The sequence below is a fragment of the Aulonocara sp. 'chitande type north' Nkhata Bay genome, linkage group LG8, assembly GCF_057382095.1.
Source record: "Aulonocara sp. 'chitande type north' Nkhata Bay isolate Kocher_YH1m ecotype deep benthic linkage group LG8, A_spYH_male_GT1.1, whole genome shotgun sequence".
NCBI classification, from domain to species: Eukaryota; Metazoa; Chordata; class Actinopteri; order Cichliformes; family Cichlidae; genus Aulonocara; species Aulonocara sp. 'chitande type north' Nkhata Bay.
In genome coordinates this window covers 24988391-25002437 of record NC_141351.1, presented here as the reverse complement: position 1 = coordinate 25002437, position 14047 = coordinate 24988391, and the positions used below count along the sequence as shown (strand labels likewise).

Here is a 14047-nt window from a genome sequence, read left to right as displayed (position 1 = left end):
AAGTCAACTTTTCCTCTTGCACTCTTCCCACTTCCAATCCCTTTGCCACCTCTGAAGGCCCCGATCTTCTTCTTGACAAGCTCTTTGATGTCCTTTGTTTGGCTAGCACACAACCTACAGAAGACAAAACCAAGAGACTTAATTCTCAATAGGGATGCAAGTAAAACAGAGAAAATGCTGGACAAGCAGAGTTGTCTAAAGAGTGAATATGAATTCCCTTGTAACCAAAGAAGGAAAAGACCCATGTTTCCGCCCGGTTTCGGACCGGGGACCTTTCGCGTGTGAGGCGAACGTGATAACCACTACACTACGGAAACCCCGAAAGACAGCTTGTTTGGCTTTCCAATGTGTCTCACTGAGTAATCTCGCACTCTGACAAATTTGGTGACATGTTCCTATCATGGCCTTGAAGTAAAAGGAGCCATGGAGAAGAGACAGACGCACTCTAGCAAGGAGTCTGAACTGTAGTCTCCATGTTAGGCTCACTTAAACTTTGGACATTTAGGAGTTCACTAAAGCAAGCACAGCTCAACATATGCTGCCCTAAGAACCCCAGAACCTCTGGCAGCAGAACTGTTGCCTAAAGCGCCCATTTGTTTCATTGCCTTGGGCATTGGCTGAAAATAGGCCCAAGTCCTGTGCAGGCCACCTAGAGCCAGTCATTTCCAAGAGCTTAGTCTGTGCCTCCATCTTCAGGAAATATAGCGACTGGAGATTTGTTGATTTGTGTGAAGTCTGTGGAGTTTGCAGAAATTTGGGCCATAGACAACTCTTTAGCAAGACGAGCATCCAAAGGTTACAGATGTCAGAGACCTGAACCAGATTTGAGTACTTTCTCTTGTCTGTGTCCCAAACAGCAGTAGAACCCCACAAGTTCAAGCAGTGCCTGCAGTCAGACACTTTTATATCAGGACGCATAAGCAAAGACGCATGCTTCCGCCCGGTTTCGGACCGGGGACCTTTCGCGTGTTAGGCGAACGTGATAACCACTACACTATGGAAACTGAGCTTACGTACCCTGTAGTAATTAAAGGAGCATTTCAATGCTTTCTTACATTTGTGGACTTTTATGACAGATCATGTAGGACTATTGAGAAGGAGGGAACTCCCATTTGTGTCATTCTTCAAGCACTCCCCCACTTATGGCTGTATTGACAATGCAAATTGTGATCTCAAGATTGCATCTCTTGTCATGGGAGCTGATCTTCTGGTTGACAAGCTCTTTGATGTCCTTTGTTTGGCTAGCACACAATCTACAGAAGACAAGACCAAGAAACTTATTTGTCAGTAGGGACGCACGTAAAACAGAGAAAATGCTGCACAAGCAGTGTTCTCTTGGACTAGCATCTCTTCTGATGGGAGCTCTTTCTGAGAAGACCTTTTCGACTTGTGAGCGCACAGGTGGAATTCATGTTTCTTCAAGCCCATTATAGGACTAGATTATTAGATTGACTAGGATCTGGTGTGCGATTAAGGTGTGTGTGGTCATTGCAGGTAAAAGGCAGAACAGAGAAGGAAACTGCTCACTCCCCGTCGGGGAATCGAACCCCGGTCTTCCGCGTGACAGGCGGAGATACTGTCCACTATACTAACGAGGACCTCTGAAGCACTGCAATGGTCACGTCAAGCTGCGATTCGCAGCAGGTATGACAGGTAAAATTTGGCTGGCCGTGTAGAAATCCCCATCGGTTTACCAGGAACTACACTTTTATGCCTGTTTGACACAGATCTTTTGTGTGCTTCAGGCAGGGTTCCATGGTGTAATGGTTAGCACTCTGGACTCTGAATCCAGCGATCTGAGTTCAAGTCTCAGTGGAACCTCATTTGGCTTTCTAGCACTTTGCTCCACAGGTACATTAGCATTAGCACACGCTAGCATAAGAATCTAGTCAGTTGAAGAGCAAGTTAGTGGCCCAGTCAGTTCCACTCCTCTTGTGTTGGCTGATCTCATCTGCACATGGTCTTCATGCTGCACCAAACCTCGCTCATGCTCTTCTGCTGCACTTTCCACTTCAGCTTCCTGCTGTATCGTTCATTAGCCACCTTGACTCAAGTCAACTTTTCCTCTTGCACTCTTCCCACTTCCAATCCCTTTGCCACCTCTGAAGGCCCCGATCTTCTTCTTGACAAGCTCTTTGATGTCCTTTGTTTGGCTAGCACACAACCTACAGAAGACAAAACCAAGAGACTTAATTCTCAATAGGGATGCAAGTAAAACAGAGAAAATGCTGGACAAGCAGAGTTGTCTAAAGAGTGAATATCAATTCCCTTGTAACCAAAGAAGGAAAAGACCCATGTTTCCGCCCGGTTTCGGACCGGGGACCTTTCGCGTGTGAGGCAAACGTGATAACCACTACACTACGGAAACCCCGAAAGACAGCTTGTTTGGCTTTCCAATGTGTCTCACTGAGTAATCTCGCACTCTGACAAATTTGGTGACACGTTCCTATCATGGCCTTGAAGTAAAAGGAGCCATGGAGAAGAGACAGACGCACTCTAGCAAGGAGTCTGAACTGTAGTCTCCATGTTAGGCTCACTTAAACTTTGGACATTTAGGAGTTCACTAAAGCAAGCACAGCTCAACATATGCTGCCCTAAGAACCCCAGAACCTCTGGCAGCAGAACTGTTGCCTAAAGCGCCCATTTGTTTCATTGCCTTGGGCATTGGCTGAAAATAGGCCCAAGTCCTGTGCAGGCCACCTAGAGCCAGTCATTTCCAAGAGCTTAGTCTGTGCCTCCATCTTCAGGAAATATAGCGACTGGAGATTTGTTGATTTGTGTGAAGTCTGTGGAGTTTGCAGAAATTTGGGCCATAGACAACTCTTTAGCAAGACGAGCATCCAAAGGTTACAGATGTCAGAGACCTGAACCAGATTTGAGTACTTTCTCTTGTCTGTGTCCCAAACAGCAGTAGAACCCCACAAGTTCAAGCAGTGCCTGCAGTCAGACACTTTTATATCAGGACGCATAAGCAAAGACGCATGCTTCCGCCCGGTTTCGGACCGGGGACCTTTCGCGTGTTAGGCGAACGTGATAACCACTACACTACGGAAACTGAGCTTGCGTACCCCGTAGTAATTAAAGGAGCATTTCAATGCTTTCTTACATTTGTGGACTTTTATGACAGATCATGTAGGACTATTGAGAAGGAGGGAACTCCCATTTGTGTCATTCTTCAAGCACTCCCCCACTTATGGCTGTATTGACAATGCAAATTGTGATCTCAAGATTGCATCTCTTGTCATGGGAGCTGATCTTCTGGTTGACAAGCTCTTTGATGTCCTTTGTTTGGCTAGCACACAATCTACAGAAGACAAGACCAAGAAACTTATTTGTCAGTAGGGACGCACGTAAAACAGAGAAAATGCTGCACAAGCAGTGTTCTCTTGGACTAGCATCTCTTCTGATGGGAGCTCTTTCTGAGAAGACCTTTTCGACTTGTGAGCGCACAGGTGGAATTCATGTTTCTTCAAGCCCATTATAGGACTAGATTATTAGATTGACTAGGATCTGGTGTGCGATTAAGGTGTGTGTGGTCATTGCAGGTAAAAGGAAGAACAGAGAAGGAAACTGCTCACTCCCCGTCGGGGAATCGAACCCCGGTCTTCCGCGTGACAGGCGGAGATACTGTCCACTATACTAACGAGGACCTCTGAAGCACTGCAATGGTCACGTCAAGCTGCGATTCGCAGCAGGTATGACAGGTAAAATTTGGCTGGCCGTGTAGAAATCCCCATCGGTTTACCAGGAACTACACTTTTATGCCTGTTTGACACAGATCTTTTGTGTGCTTCAGGCAGGGTTCCATGGTGTAATGGTTAGCACTCTGGACTCTGAATCCAGCGATCTGAGTTCAAGTCTCAGTGGAACCTCATTTGGCTTTCTAGCACTTTGCTCCACAGGTACATTAGCATTAGCACACGCTAGCATAAGAATCTAGTCAGTTGAAGAGCAAGTTAGTGGCCCAGTCAGTTCCACTCCTCTTGTGTTGGCTGATCTCATCTGCACATGGTCTTCATGCTGCACCAAACCTCGCTCATGCTCTTCTGCTGCACTTTCCACTTCAGCTTCCTGCTGTATCGTTCATTAGCCACCTTGACTCAAGTCAACTTTTCCTCTTGCACTCTTCCCACTTCCAATCCCTTTGCCACCTCTGAAGGCCCCGATCTTCTTCTTGACAAGCTCTTTGATGTCCTTTGTTTGGCTAGCACACAACCTACAGAAGACAAAACCAAGAGACTTAATTCTCAATAGGGATGCAAGTAAAACAGAGAAAATGCTGGACAAGCAGAGTTGTCTAAAGAGTGAATATCAATTCCCTTGTAACCAAAGAAGGAAAAGACCCATGTTTCCGCCCGGTTTCGGACCGGGGACCTTTCGCGTGTGAGGCGAACGTGATAACCACTACACTACGGAAACCCCGAAAGACAGCTTGTTTGGCTTTCCAATGTGTCTCACTGAGTAATCTCGCACTCTGACAAATTTGGTGACATGTTCCTATCATGGCCTTGAAGTAAAAGGAGCCATGGAGAAGAGACAGACGCACTCTAGCAAGGAGTCTGAACTGTAGTCTCCATGTTAGGCTCACTTAAACTTTGGACATTTAGGAGTTCACTAAAGCAAGCACAGCTCAACATATGCTGCCCTAAGAACCCCAGAACCTCTGGCAGCAGAACTGTTGCCTAAAGCGCCCATTTGTTTCATTGCCTTGGGCATTGGCTGAAAATAGGCCCAAGTCCTGTGCAGGCCACCTAGAGCCAGTCATTTCCAAGAGCTTAGTCTGTGCCTCCATCTTCAGGAAATATAGCGACTGGAGATTTGTTGATTTGTGTGAAGTCTGTGGAGTTTGCAGAAATTTGGGCCATAGACAACTCTTTAGCAAGACGAGCATCCAAAGGTTACAGATGTCAGAGACCTGAACCAGATTTGAGTACTTTCTCTTGTCTGTGTCCCAAACAGCAGTAGAACCCCACAAGTTCAAGCAGTGCCTGCAGTCAGACACTTTTATATCAGGACGCATAAGCAAAGACGCATGCTTCCGCCCGGTTTCGGACCGGGGACCTTTCGCGTGTTAGGCGAACGTGATAACCACTACACTACGGAAACTGAGCTTGCGTACCCCGTAGTAATTAAAGGAGCATTTCAATGCTTTCTTACATTTGTGGACTTTTATGACAGATCATGTAGGACTATTGAGAAGGAGGGAACTCCCATTTGTGTCATTCTTCAAGCACTCCCCCACTTATGGCTGTATTGACAATGCAAATTGTGATCTCAAGATTGCATCTCTTGTCATGGGAGCTGATCTTCTGGTTGACAAGCTCTTTGATGTCCTTTGTTTGGCTAGCACACAATCTACAGAAGACAAGACCAAGAAACTTATTTGTCAGTAGGGACGCACGTAAAACAGAGAAAATGCTGCACAAGCAGTGTTCTCTTGGACTAGCATCTCTTCTGATGGGAGCTCTTTCTGAGAAGACCTTTTCGACTTGTGAGCGCACAGGTGGAATTCATGTTTCTTCAAGCCCATTATAGGACTAGATTATTAGATTGACTAGGATCTGGTGTGCGATTAAGGTGTGTGTGGTCATTGCAGGTAAAAGGCAGAACAGAGAAGGAAACTGCTCACTCCCCGTCGGGGAATCGAACCCCGGTCTTCCGCGTGACAGGCGGAGATACTGTCCACTATACTAACGAGGACCTCTGAAGCACTGCAATGGTCACGTCAAGCTGCGATTCGCAGCAGGTATGACAGGTAAAATTTGGCTGGCCGTGTAGAAATCCCCATCGGTTTACCAGGAACTACACTTTTATGCCTGTTTGACACAGATCTTTTGTGTGCTTCAGGCAGGGTTCCATGGTGTAATGGTTAGCACTCTGGACTCTGAATCCAGCGATCTGAGTTCAAGTCTCAGTGGAACCTCATTTGGCTTTCTAGCACTTTGCTCCACAGGTACATTAGCATTAGCACACGCTAGCATAAGAATCTAGTCAGTTGAAGAGCAAGTTAGTGGCCCAGTCAGTTCCACTCCTCTTGTGTTGGCTGATCTCATCTGCACATGGTCTTCATGCTGCACCAAACCTCGCTCATGCTCTTCTGCTGCACTTTCCACTTCAGCTTCCTGCTGTATCGTTCATTAGCCACCTTGACTCAAGTCAACTTTTCCTCTTGCACTCTTCCCACTTCCAATCCCTTTGCCACCTCTGAAGGCCCCGATCTTCTTCTTGACAAGCTCTTTGATGTCCTTTGTTTGGCTAGCACACAACCTACAGAAGACAAAACCAAGAGACTTAATTCTCAATAGGGATGCAAGTAAAACAGAGAAAATGCTGGACAAGCAGAGTTGTCTAAAGAGTGAATATCAATTCCCTTGTAACCAAAGAAGGAAAAGACCCATGTTTCCGCCCGGTTTCGGACCGGGGACCTTTCGCGTGTGAGGCGAACGTGATAACCACTACACTACGGAAACCCCGAAAGACAGCTTGTTTGGCTTTCCAATGTGTCTCACTGAGTAATCTCGCACTCTGACAAATTTGGTGACATGTTCCTATCATGGCCTTGAAGTAAAAGGAGCCATGGAGAAGAGACAGACGCACTCTAGCAAGGAGTCTGAACTGTAGTCTCCATGTTAGGCTCACTTAAACTTTGGACATTTAGGAGTTCACTAAAGCAAGCACAGCTCAACATATGCTGCCCTAAGAACCCCAGAACCTCTGGCAGCAGAACTGTTGCCTAAAGCGCCCATTTGTTTCATTGCCTTGGGCATTGGCTGAAAATAGGCCCAAGTCCTGTGCAGGCCACCTAGAGCCAGTCATTTCCAAGAGCTTAGTCTGTGCCTCCATCTTCAGGAAATATAGCGACTGGAGATTTGTTGATTTGTGTGAAGTCTGTGGAGTTTGCAGAAATTTGGGCCATAGACAACTCTTTAGCAAGACGAGCATCCAAAGGTTACAGATGTCAGAGACCTGAACCAGATTTGAGTACTTTCTCTTGTCTGTGTCCCAAACAGCAGTAGAACCCCACAAGTTCAAGCAGTGCCTGCAGTCAGACACTTTTATATCAGGACGCATAAGCAAAGACGCATGCTTCCGCCCGGTTTCGGACCGGGGACCTTTCGCGTGTTAGGCGAACGTGATAACCACTACACTACGGAAACTGAGCTTGCGTACCCCGTAGTAATTAAAGGAGCATTTCAATGCTTTCTTACATTTGTGGACTTTTATGACAGATCATGTAGGACTATTGAGAAGGAGGGAACTCCCATTTGTGTCATTCTTCAAGCACTCCCCCACTTATGGCTGTATTGACAATGCAAATTGTGATCTCAAGATTGCATCTCTTGTCATGGGAGCTGATCTTCTGGTTGACAAGCTCTTTGATGTCCTTTGTTTGGCTAGCACACAATCTACAGAAGACAAGACCAAGAAACTTATTTGTCAGTAGGGACGCACGTAAAACAGAGAAAATGCTGCACAAGCAGTGTTCTCTTGGACTAGCATCTCTTCTGATGGGAGCTCTTTCTGAGAAGACCTTTTCGACTTGTGAGCGCACAGGTGGAATTCATGTTTCTTCAAGCCCATTATAGGACTAGATTATTAGATTGACTAGGATCTGGTGTGCGATTAAGGTGTGTGTGGTCATTGCAGGTAAAAGGCAGAACAGAGAAGGAAACTGCTCACTCCCCGTCGGGGAATCGAACCCCGGTCTTCCGCGTGACAGGCGGAGATACTGTCCACTATACTAACGAGGACCTCTGAAGCACTGCAATGGTCACGTCAAGCTGCGATTCGCAGCAGGTATGACAGGTAAAATTTGGCTGGCCGTGTAGAAATCCCCATCGGTTTACCAGGAACTACACTTTTATGCCTGTTTGACACAGATCTTTTGTGTGCTTCAGGCAGGGTTCCATGGTGTAATGGTTAGCACTCTGGACTCTGAATCCAGCGATCTGAGTTCAAGTCTCAGTGGAACCTCATTTGGCTTTCTAGCACTTTGCTCCACAGGTACATTAGCATTAGCACACGCTAGCATAAGAATCTAGTCAGTTGAAGAGCAAGTTAGTGGCCCAGTCAGTTCCACTCCTCTTGTGTTGGCTGATCTCATCTGCACATGGTCTTCATGCTGCACCAAACCTCGCTCATGCTCTTCTGCTGCACTTTCCACTTCAGCTTCCTGCTGTATCGTTCATTAGCCACCTTGACTCAAGTCAACTTTTCCTCTTGCACTCTTCCCACTTCCAATCCCTTTGCCACCTCTGAAGGCCCCGATCTTCTTCTTGACAAGCTCTTTGATGTCCTTTGTTTGGCTAGCACACAACCTACAGAAGACAAAACCAAGAGACTTAATTCTCAATAGGGATGCAAGTAAAACAGAGAAAATGCTGGACAAGCAGAGTTGTCTAAAGAGTGAATATGAATTCCCTTGTAACCAAAGAAGGAAAAGACCCATGTTTCCGCCCGGTTTCGGACCGGGGACCTTTCGCGTGTGAGGCGAACGTGATAACCACTACACTACGGAAACCCCGAAAGACAGCTTGTTTGGCTTTCCAATGTGTCTCACTGAGTAATCTCGCACTCTGACAAATTTGGTGACATGTTCCTATCATGGCCTTGAAGTAAAAGGAGCCATGGAGAAGAGACAGACGCACTCTAGCAAGGAGTCTGAACTGTAGTCTCCATGTTAGGCTCACTTAAACTTTGGACATTTAGGAGTTCACTAAAGCAAGCACAGCTCAACATATGCTGCCCTAAGAACCCCAGAACCTCTGGCAGCAGAACTGTTGCCTAAAGCGCCCATTTGTTTCATTGCCTTGGGCATTGGCTGAAAATAGGCCCAAGTCCTGTGCAGGCCACCTAGAGCCAGTCATTTCCAAGAGCTTAGTCTGTGCCTCCATCTTCAGGAAATATAGCGACTGGAGATTTGTTGATTTGTGTGAAGTCTGTGGAGTTTGCAGAAATTTGGGCCATAGACAACTCTTTAGCAAGACGAGCATCCAAAGGTTACAGATGTCAGAGACCTGAACCAGATTTGAGTACTTTCTCTTGTCTGTGTCCCAAACAGCAGTAGAACCCCACAAGTTCAAGCAGTGCCTGCAGTCAGACACTTTTATATCAGGACGCATAAGCAAAGACGCATGCTTCCGCCCGGTTTCGGACCGGGGACCTTTCGCGTGTTAGGCGAACGTGATAACCACTACACTATGGAAACTGAGCTTACGTACCCTGTAGTAATTAAAGGAGCATTTCAATGCTTTCTTACATTTGTGGACTTTTATGACAGATCATGTAGGACTATTGAGAAGGAGGGAACTCCCATTTGTGTCATTCTTCAAGCACTCCCCCACTTATGGCTGTATTGACAATGCAAATTGTGATCTCAAGATTGCATCTCTTGTCATGGGAGCTGATCTTCTGGTTGACAAGCTCTTTGATGTCCTTTGTTTGGCTAGCACACAATCTACAGAAGACAAGACCAAGAAACTTATTTGTCAGTAGGGACGCACGTAAAACAGAGAAAATGCTGCACAAGCAGTGTTCTCTTGGACTAGCATCTCTTCTGATGGGAGCTCTTTCTGAGAAGACCTTTTCGACTTGTGAGCGCACAGGTGGAATTCATGTTTCTTCAAGCCCATTATAGGACTAGATTATTAGATTGACTAGGATCTGGTGTGCGATTAAGGTGTGTGTGGTCATTGCAGGTAAAAGGCAGAACAGAGAAGGAAACTGCTCACTCCCCGTCGGGGAATCGAACCCCGGTCTTCCGCGTGACAGGCGGAGATACTGTCCACTATACTAACGAGGACCTCTGAAGCACTGCAATGGTCACGTCAAGCTGCGATTCGCAGCAGGTATGACAGGTAAAATTTGGCTGGCCGTGTAGAAATCCCCATCGGTTTACCAGGAACTACACTTTTATGCCTGTTTGACACAGATCTTTTGTGTGCTTCAGGCAGGGTTCCATGGTGTAATGGTTAGCACTCTGGACTCTGAATCCAGCGATCTGAGTTCAAGTCTCAGTGGAACCTCATTTGGCTTTCTAGCACTTTGCTCCACAGGTACATTAGCATTAGCACACGCTAGCATAAGAATCTAGTCAGTTGAAGAGCAAGTTAGTGGCCCAGTCAGTTCCACTCCTCTTGTGTTGGCTGATCTCATCTGCACATGGTCTTCATGCTGCACCAAACCTCGCTCATGCTCTTCTGCTGCACTTTCCACTTCAGCTTCCTGCTGTATCGTTCATTAGCCACCTTGACTCAAGTCAACTTTTCCTCTTGCACTCTTCCCACTTCCAATCCCTTTGCCACCTCTGAAGGCCCCGATCTTCTTCTTGACAAGCTCTTTGATGTCCTTTGTTTGGCTAGCACACAACCTACAGAAGACAAAACCAAGAGACTTAATTCTCAATAGGGATGCAAGTAAAACAGAGAAAATGCTGGACAAGCAGAGTTGTCTAAAGAGTGAATATCAATTCCCTTGTAACCAAAGAAGGAAAAGACCCATGTTTCCGCCCGGTTTCGGACCGGGGACCTTTCGCGTGTGAGGCAAACGTGATAACCACTACACTACGGAAACCCCGAAAGACAGCTTGTTTGGCTTTCCAATGTGTCTCACTGAGTAATCTCGCACTCTGACAAATTTGGTGACATGTTCCTATCATGGCCTTGAAGTAAAAGGAGCCATGGAGAAGAGACAGACGCACTCTAGCAAGGAGTCTGAACTGTAGTCTCCATGTTAGGCTCACTTAAACTTTGGACATTTAGGAGTTCACTAAAGCAAGCACAGCTCAACATATGCTGCCCTAAGAACCCCAGAACCTCTGGCAGCAGAACTGTTGCCTAAAGCGCCCATTTGTTTCATTGCCTTGGGCATTGGCTGAAAATAGGCCCAAGTCCTGTGCAGGCCACCTAGAGCCAGTCATTTCCAAGAGCTTAGTCTGTGCCTCCATCTTCAGGAAATATAGCGACTGGAGATTTGTTGATTTGTGTGAAGTCTGTGGAGTTTGCAGAAATTTGGGCCATAGACAACTCTTTAGCAAGACGAGCATCCAAAGGTTACAGATGTCAGAGACCTGAACCAGATTTGAGTACTTTCTCTTGTCTGTGTCCCAAACAGCAGTAGAACCCCACAAGTTCAAGCAGTGCCTGCAGTCAGACACTTTTATATCAGGACGCATAAGCAAAGACGCATGCTTCCGCCCGGTTTCGGACCGGGGACCTTTCGCGTGTTAGGCGAACGTGATAACCACTACACTACGGAAACTGAGCTTGCGTACCCCGTAGTAATTAAAGGAGCATTTCAATGCTTTCTTACATTTGTGGACTTTTATGACAGATCATGTAGGACTATTGAGAAGGAGGGAACTCCCATTTGTGTCATTCTTCAAGCACTCCCCCACTTATGGCTGTATTGACAATGCAAATTGTGATCTCAAGATTGCATCTCTTGTCATGGGAGCTGATCTTCTGGTTGACAAGCTCTTTGATGTCCTTTGTTTGGCTAGCACACAATCTACAGAAGACAAGACCAAGAAACTTATTTGTCAGTAGGGACGCACGTAAAACAGAGAAAATGCTGCACAAGCAGTGTTCTCTTGGACTAGCATCTCTTCTGATGGGAGCTCTTTCTGAGAAGACCTTTTCGACTTGTGAGCGCACAGGTGGAATTCATGTTTCTTCAAGCCCATTATAGGACTAGATTATTAGATTGACTAGGATCTGGTGTGCGATTAAGGTGTGTGTGGTCATTGCAGGTAAAAGGCAGAACAGAGAAGGAAACTGCTCACTCCGCGTCGGGGAATCGAACCCCGGTCTTCCGCGTGACAGGCGGAGATACTGTCCACTATACTAACGAGGACCTCTGAAGCACTGCAATGGTCACGTCAAGCTGCGATTCGCAGCAGGTATGACAGGTAAAATTTGGCTGGCCGTGTAGAAATCCCCATCGGTTTACCAGGAACTACACTTTTATGCCTGTTTGACACAGATCTTTTGTGTGCTTCAGGCAGGGTTCCATGGTGTAATGGTTAGCACTCTGGACTCTGAATCCAGCGATCTGAGTTCAAGTCTCAGTGGAACCTCATTTGGCTTTCTAGCACTTTGCTCCACAGGTACATTAGCATTAGCACACGCTAGCATAAGAATCTAGTCAGTTGAAGAGCAAGTTAGTGGCCCAGTCAGTTCCACTCCTCTTGTGTTGGCTGATCTCATCTGCACATGGTCTTCATTCTGCACCAAACCTCGCTCATGCTCTTCTGCTGCACTTTCCACTTCAGCTTCCTGCTGTATCGTTCATTAGCCACCTTGACTCAAGTCAACTTTTCCTCTTGCACTCTTCCCACTTCCAATCCCTTTGCCACCTCTGAAGGCCCCGATCTTCTTCTTGACAAGCTCTTAGATGTCCTTTGTTTGGCTAGCACACAACCTACAGAAGACAAAACCAAGAGACTTAATTCTCAATAGGGATGCAAGTAAAACAGAGAAAATGCTGGACAAGCAGAGTTGTCTAAAGAGTGAATATGAATTCCCTTGTAACCAAAGAAGGAAAAGACCCATGTTTCCGCCCGGTTTCGGACCGGGGACTTTTCGCGTGTGAGGCGAACGTGATAACCACTACACTACGGAAACCCCGAAAGACAGCTTGTTTGGCTTTCCAATGTGTCTCACTGAGTAATCTCGCACTCTGACAAATTTGGTGACATGTTCCTATCATGGCCTTGAAGTAAAAGGAGCCATGGAGAAGAGACAGACGCACTCTAGCAAGGAGTCTGAACTGTAGTCTCCATGTTAGGCTCACTTAAACTTTGGACATTTAGGAGTTCACTAAAGCAAGCACAGCTCAACATATGCTGCCCTAAGAACCCCAGAACCTCTGGCAGCGGAACTGTTGCCTAAAGCGCCCATTTGTTTCATTGCCTTGGGCATTGGCTGAAAATAGGCCCAAGTCCTGTGCAGGCCACCTAGAGCCAGTCATTTCCAAGAGCTTAGTCTGTGCCTCCATCTTCAGGAAATATAGCGACTGGAGATTTGTTGATTTGTGTGAAGTCTGTGGAGTTTGCAGAAATTTGGGCCATAGACAACTCTTTAGCAAGACGAGCATCCAAAGGTTACAGATGTCAGAGACCTGAACCAGATTTGAGTACTTTCTCTTGTCTGTGTCCCAAACAGCAGTAGAACCCCACAAGTTCAAGCAGTGCCTGCAGTCAGACACTTTTATATCAGGACGCATAAGCAAAGACGCATGCTTCCGCCCGGTTTCGGACCGGGGACCTTTCGCGTGTTAGGCGAACGTGATAACCACTACACTACGGAAACTGAGCTTGCGTACCCCGTAGTAATTAAAGGAGCATTTCAATGCTTTCTTACATTTGTGGACTTTTATGACAGATCATGTAGGACTATTGAGAAGGAGGGAACTCCCATTTGTGTCATTCTTCAAGCACTCCCCCACTTATGGCTGTATTGACAATGCAAATTGTGATCTCAAGATTGCATCTCTTGTCATGGGAGCTGATCTTCTGGTTGACAAGCTCTTTGATGTCCTTTGTTTGGCTAGCACACAATCTACAGAAGACAAGACCAAGAAACTTATTTGTCAGTAGGGACGCACGTAAAACAGAGAAAATGCTGCACAAGCAGTGTTCTCTTGGACTAGCATCTCTTCTGATGGGAGCTCTTTCTGAGAAGACCTTTTCGACTTGTGAGCGCACAGGTGGAATTCATGTTTCTTCAAGCCCATTATAGGACTAGATTATTAGATTGACTAGGATCTGGTGTGCGATTAAGGTGTGTGTGGTCATTGCAGGTAAAAGGCAGAACAGAGAAGGAAACTGCTCACTCCCCGTCGGGGAATCGAACCCCGGTCTTCCGCGTGACAGGCGGAGATACTGTCCACTATACTAACGAGGACCTCTGAAGCACTGCAATGGTCACGTCAAGCTGCGATTCGCAGCAGGTATGACAGGTAAAATTTGGCTGGCCGTGTAGAAATCCCCATCGGTTTACCAGGAACTACACTTTTATGCCTGTTTGACACAGATCTTTTGTGTGCT

The 14047-nt window shown here is 46.5% G+C and overlaps 26 non-coding genes across 26 annotated transcripts; 6 read left to right on the top strand and 20 right to left on the bottom strand.

Moving 5' to 3' along the window:
- Positions 1-244: 244 nt before the first annotated feature.
- On the bottom strand, positions 245-317 carry trnav-cac (transfer RNA valine (anticodon CAC)). Its single transcript has one exon. It is a non-coding gene; the product is annotated as a tRNA-Val (tRNA).
- A 614-nt stretch (positions 318-931) lies between these two features.
- On the bottom strand, positions 932-1004 carry trnav-aac (transfer RNA valine (anticodon AAC)). Its single transcript has one exon. It is a non-coding gene; the product is annotated as a tRNA-Val (tRNA).
- A 522-nt stretch (positions 1005-1526) lies between these two features.
- Positions 1527-1598, bottom strand: trnad-guc (transfer RNA aspartic acid (anticodon GUC)). Its single transcript has one exon. It is a non-coding gene; the product is annotated as a tRNA-Asp (tRNA).
- A 151-nt stretch (positions 1599-1749) lies between these two features.
- On the top strand, positions 1750-1821 carry trnaq-cug (transfer RNA glutamine (anticodon CUG)). Its single transcript has one exon. It is a non-coding gene; the product is annotated as a tRNA-Gln (tRNA).
- Positions 1822-2295: 474 nt separating this feature from the next.
- Positions 2296-2368, bottom strand: trnav-cac (transfer RNA valine (anticodon CAC)). Its single transcript has one exon. It is a non-coding gene; the product is annotated as a tRNA-Val (tRNA).
- Positions 2369-2982: 614 nt separating this feature from the next.
- trnav-aac (transfer RNA valine (anticodon AAC)) lies at positions 2983-3055 on the bottom strand. Its single transcript has one exon. It is a non-coding gene; the product is annotated as a tRNA-Val (tRNA).
- A 522-nt stretch (positions 3056-3577) lies between these two features.
- Positions 3578-3649, bottom strand: trnad-guc (transfer RNA aspartic acid (anticodon GUC)). The gene has a single exon. It is a non-coding gene; the product is annotated as a tRNA-Asp (tRNA).
- A 151-nt stretch (positions 3650-3800) lies between these two features.
- trnaq-cug (transfer RNA glutamine (anticodon CUG)) lies at positions 3801-3872 on the top strand. The gene has a single exon. It is a non-coding gene; the product is annotated as a tRNA-Gln (tRNA).
- Positions 3873-4346: 474 nt separating this feature from the next.
- On the bottom strand, positions 4347-4419 carry trnav-cac (transfer RNA valine (anticodon CAC)). The gene has a single exon. It is a non-coding gene; the product is annotated as a tRNA-Val (tRNA).
- Positions 4420-5033: 614 nt separating this feature from the next.
- Positions 5034-5106, bottom strand: trnav-aac (transfer RNA valine (anticodon AAC)). The gene has a single exon. It is a non-coding gene; the product is annotated as a tRNA-Val (tRNA).
- Positions 5107-5628: 522 nt separating this feature from the next.
- Positions 5629-5700, bottom strand: trnad-guc (transfer RNA aspartic acid (anticodon GUC)). Its single transcript has one exon. It is a non-coding gene; the product is annotated as a tRNA-Asp (tRNA).
- Positions 5701-5851: 151 nt separating this feature from the next.
- On the top strand, positions 5852-5923 carry trnaq-cug (transfer RNA glutamine (anticodon CUG)). Its single transcript has one exon. It is a non-coding gene; the product is annotated as a tRNA-Gln (tRNA).
- Positions 5924-6397: 474 nt separating this feature from the next.
- On the bottom strand, positions 6398-6470 carry trnav-cac (transfer RNA valine (anticodon CAC)). The gene has a single exon. It is a non-coding gene; the product is annotated as a tRNA-Val (tRNA).
- Positions 6471-7084: 614 nt separating this feature from the next.
- Positions 7085-7157, bottom strand: trnav-aac (transfer RNA valine (anticodon AAC)). The gene has a single exon. It is a non-coding gene; the product is annotated as a tRNA-Val (tRNA).
- Positions 7158-7679: 522 nt separating this feature from the next.
- trnad-guc (transfer RNA aspartic acid (anticodon GUC)) lies at positions 7680-7751 on the bottom strand. Its single transcript has one exon. It is a non-coding gene; the product is annotated as a tRNA-Asp (tRNA).
- Positions 7752-7902: 151 nt separating this feature from the next.
- trnaq-cug (transfer RNA glutamine (anticodon CUG)) lies at positions 7903-7974 on the top strand. The gene has a single exon. It is a non-coding gene; the product is annotated as a tRNA-Gln (tRNA).
- A 474-nt stretch (positions 7975-8448) lies between these two features.
- On the bottom strand, positions 8449-8521 carry trnav-cac (transfer RNA valine (anticodon CAC)). Its single transcript has one exon. It is a non-coding gene; the product is annotated as a tRNA-Val (tRNA).
- Positions 8522-9135: 614 nt separating this feature from the next.
- Positions 9136-9208, bottom strand: trnav-aac (transfer RNA valine (anticodon AAC)). Its single transcript has one exon. It is a non-coding gene; the product is annotated as a tRNA-Val (tRNA).
- Positions 9209-9730: 522 nt separating this feature from the next.
- Positions 9731-9802, bottom strand: trnad-guc (transfer RNA aspartic acid (anticodon GUC)). The gene has a single exon. It is a non-coding gene; the product is annotated as a tRNA-Asp (tRNA).
- A 151-nt stretch (positions 9803-9953) lies between these two features.
- trnaq-cug (transfer RNA glutamine (anticodon CUG)) lies at positions 9954-10025 on the top strand. Its single transcript has one exon. It is a non-coding gene; the product is annotated as a tRNA-Gln (tRNA).
- A 474-nt stretch (positions 10026-10499) lies between these two features.
- Positions 10500-10572, bottom strand: trnav-cac (transfer RNA valine (anticodon CAC)). Its single transcript has one exon. It is a non-coding gene; the product is annotated as a tRNA-Val (tRNA).
- Positions 10573-11186: 614 nt separating this feature from the next.
- trnav-aac (transfer RNA valine (anticodon AAC)) lies at positions 11187-11259 on the bottom strand. The gene has a single exon. It is a non-coding gene; the product is annotated as a tRNA-Val (tRNA).
- A 745-nt stretch (positions 11260-12004) lies between these two features.
- On the top strand, positions 12005-12076 carry trnaq-cug (transfer RNA glutamine (anticodon CUG)). The gene has a single exon. It is a non-coding gene; the product is annotated as a tRNA-Gln (tRNA).
- Positions 12077-12550: 474 nt separating this feature from the next.
- Positions 12551-12623, bottom strand: trnav-cac (transfer RNA valine (anticodon CAC)). The gene has a single exon. It is a non-coding gene; the product is annotated as a tRNA-Val (tRNA).
- Positions 12624-13237: 614 nt separating this feature from the next.
- Positions 13238-13310, bottom strand: trnav-aac (transfer RNA valine (anticodon AAC)). Its single transcript has one exon. It is a non-coding gene; the product is annotated as a tRNA-Val (tRNA).
- A 522-nt stretch (positions 13311-13832) lies between these two features.
- On the bottom strand, positions 13833-13904 carry trnad-guc (transfer RNA aspartic acid (anticodon GUC)). The gene has a single exon. It is a non-coding gene; the product is annotated as a tRNA-Asp (tRNA).
- Positions 13905-14047: the final 143 nt, after the last annotated feature.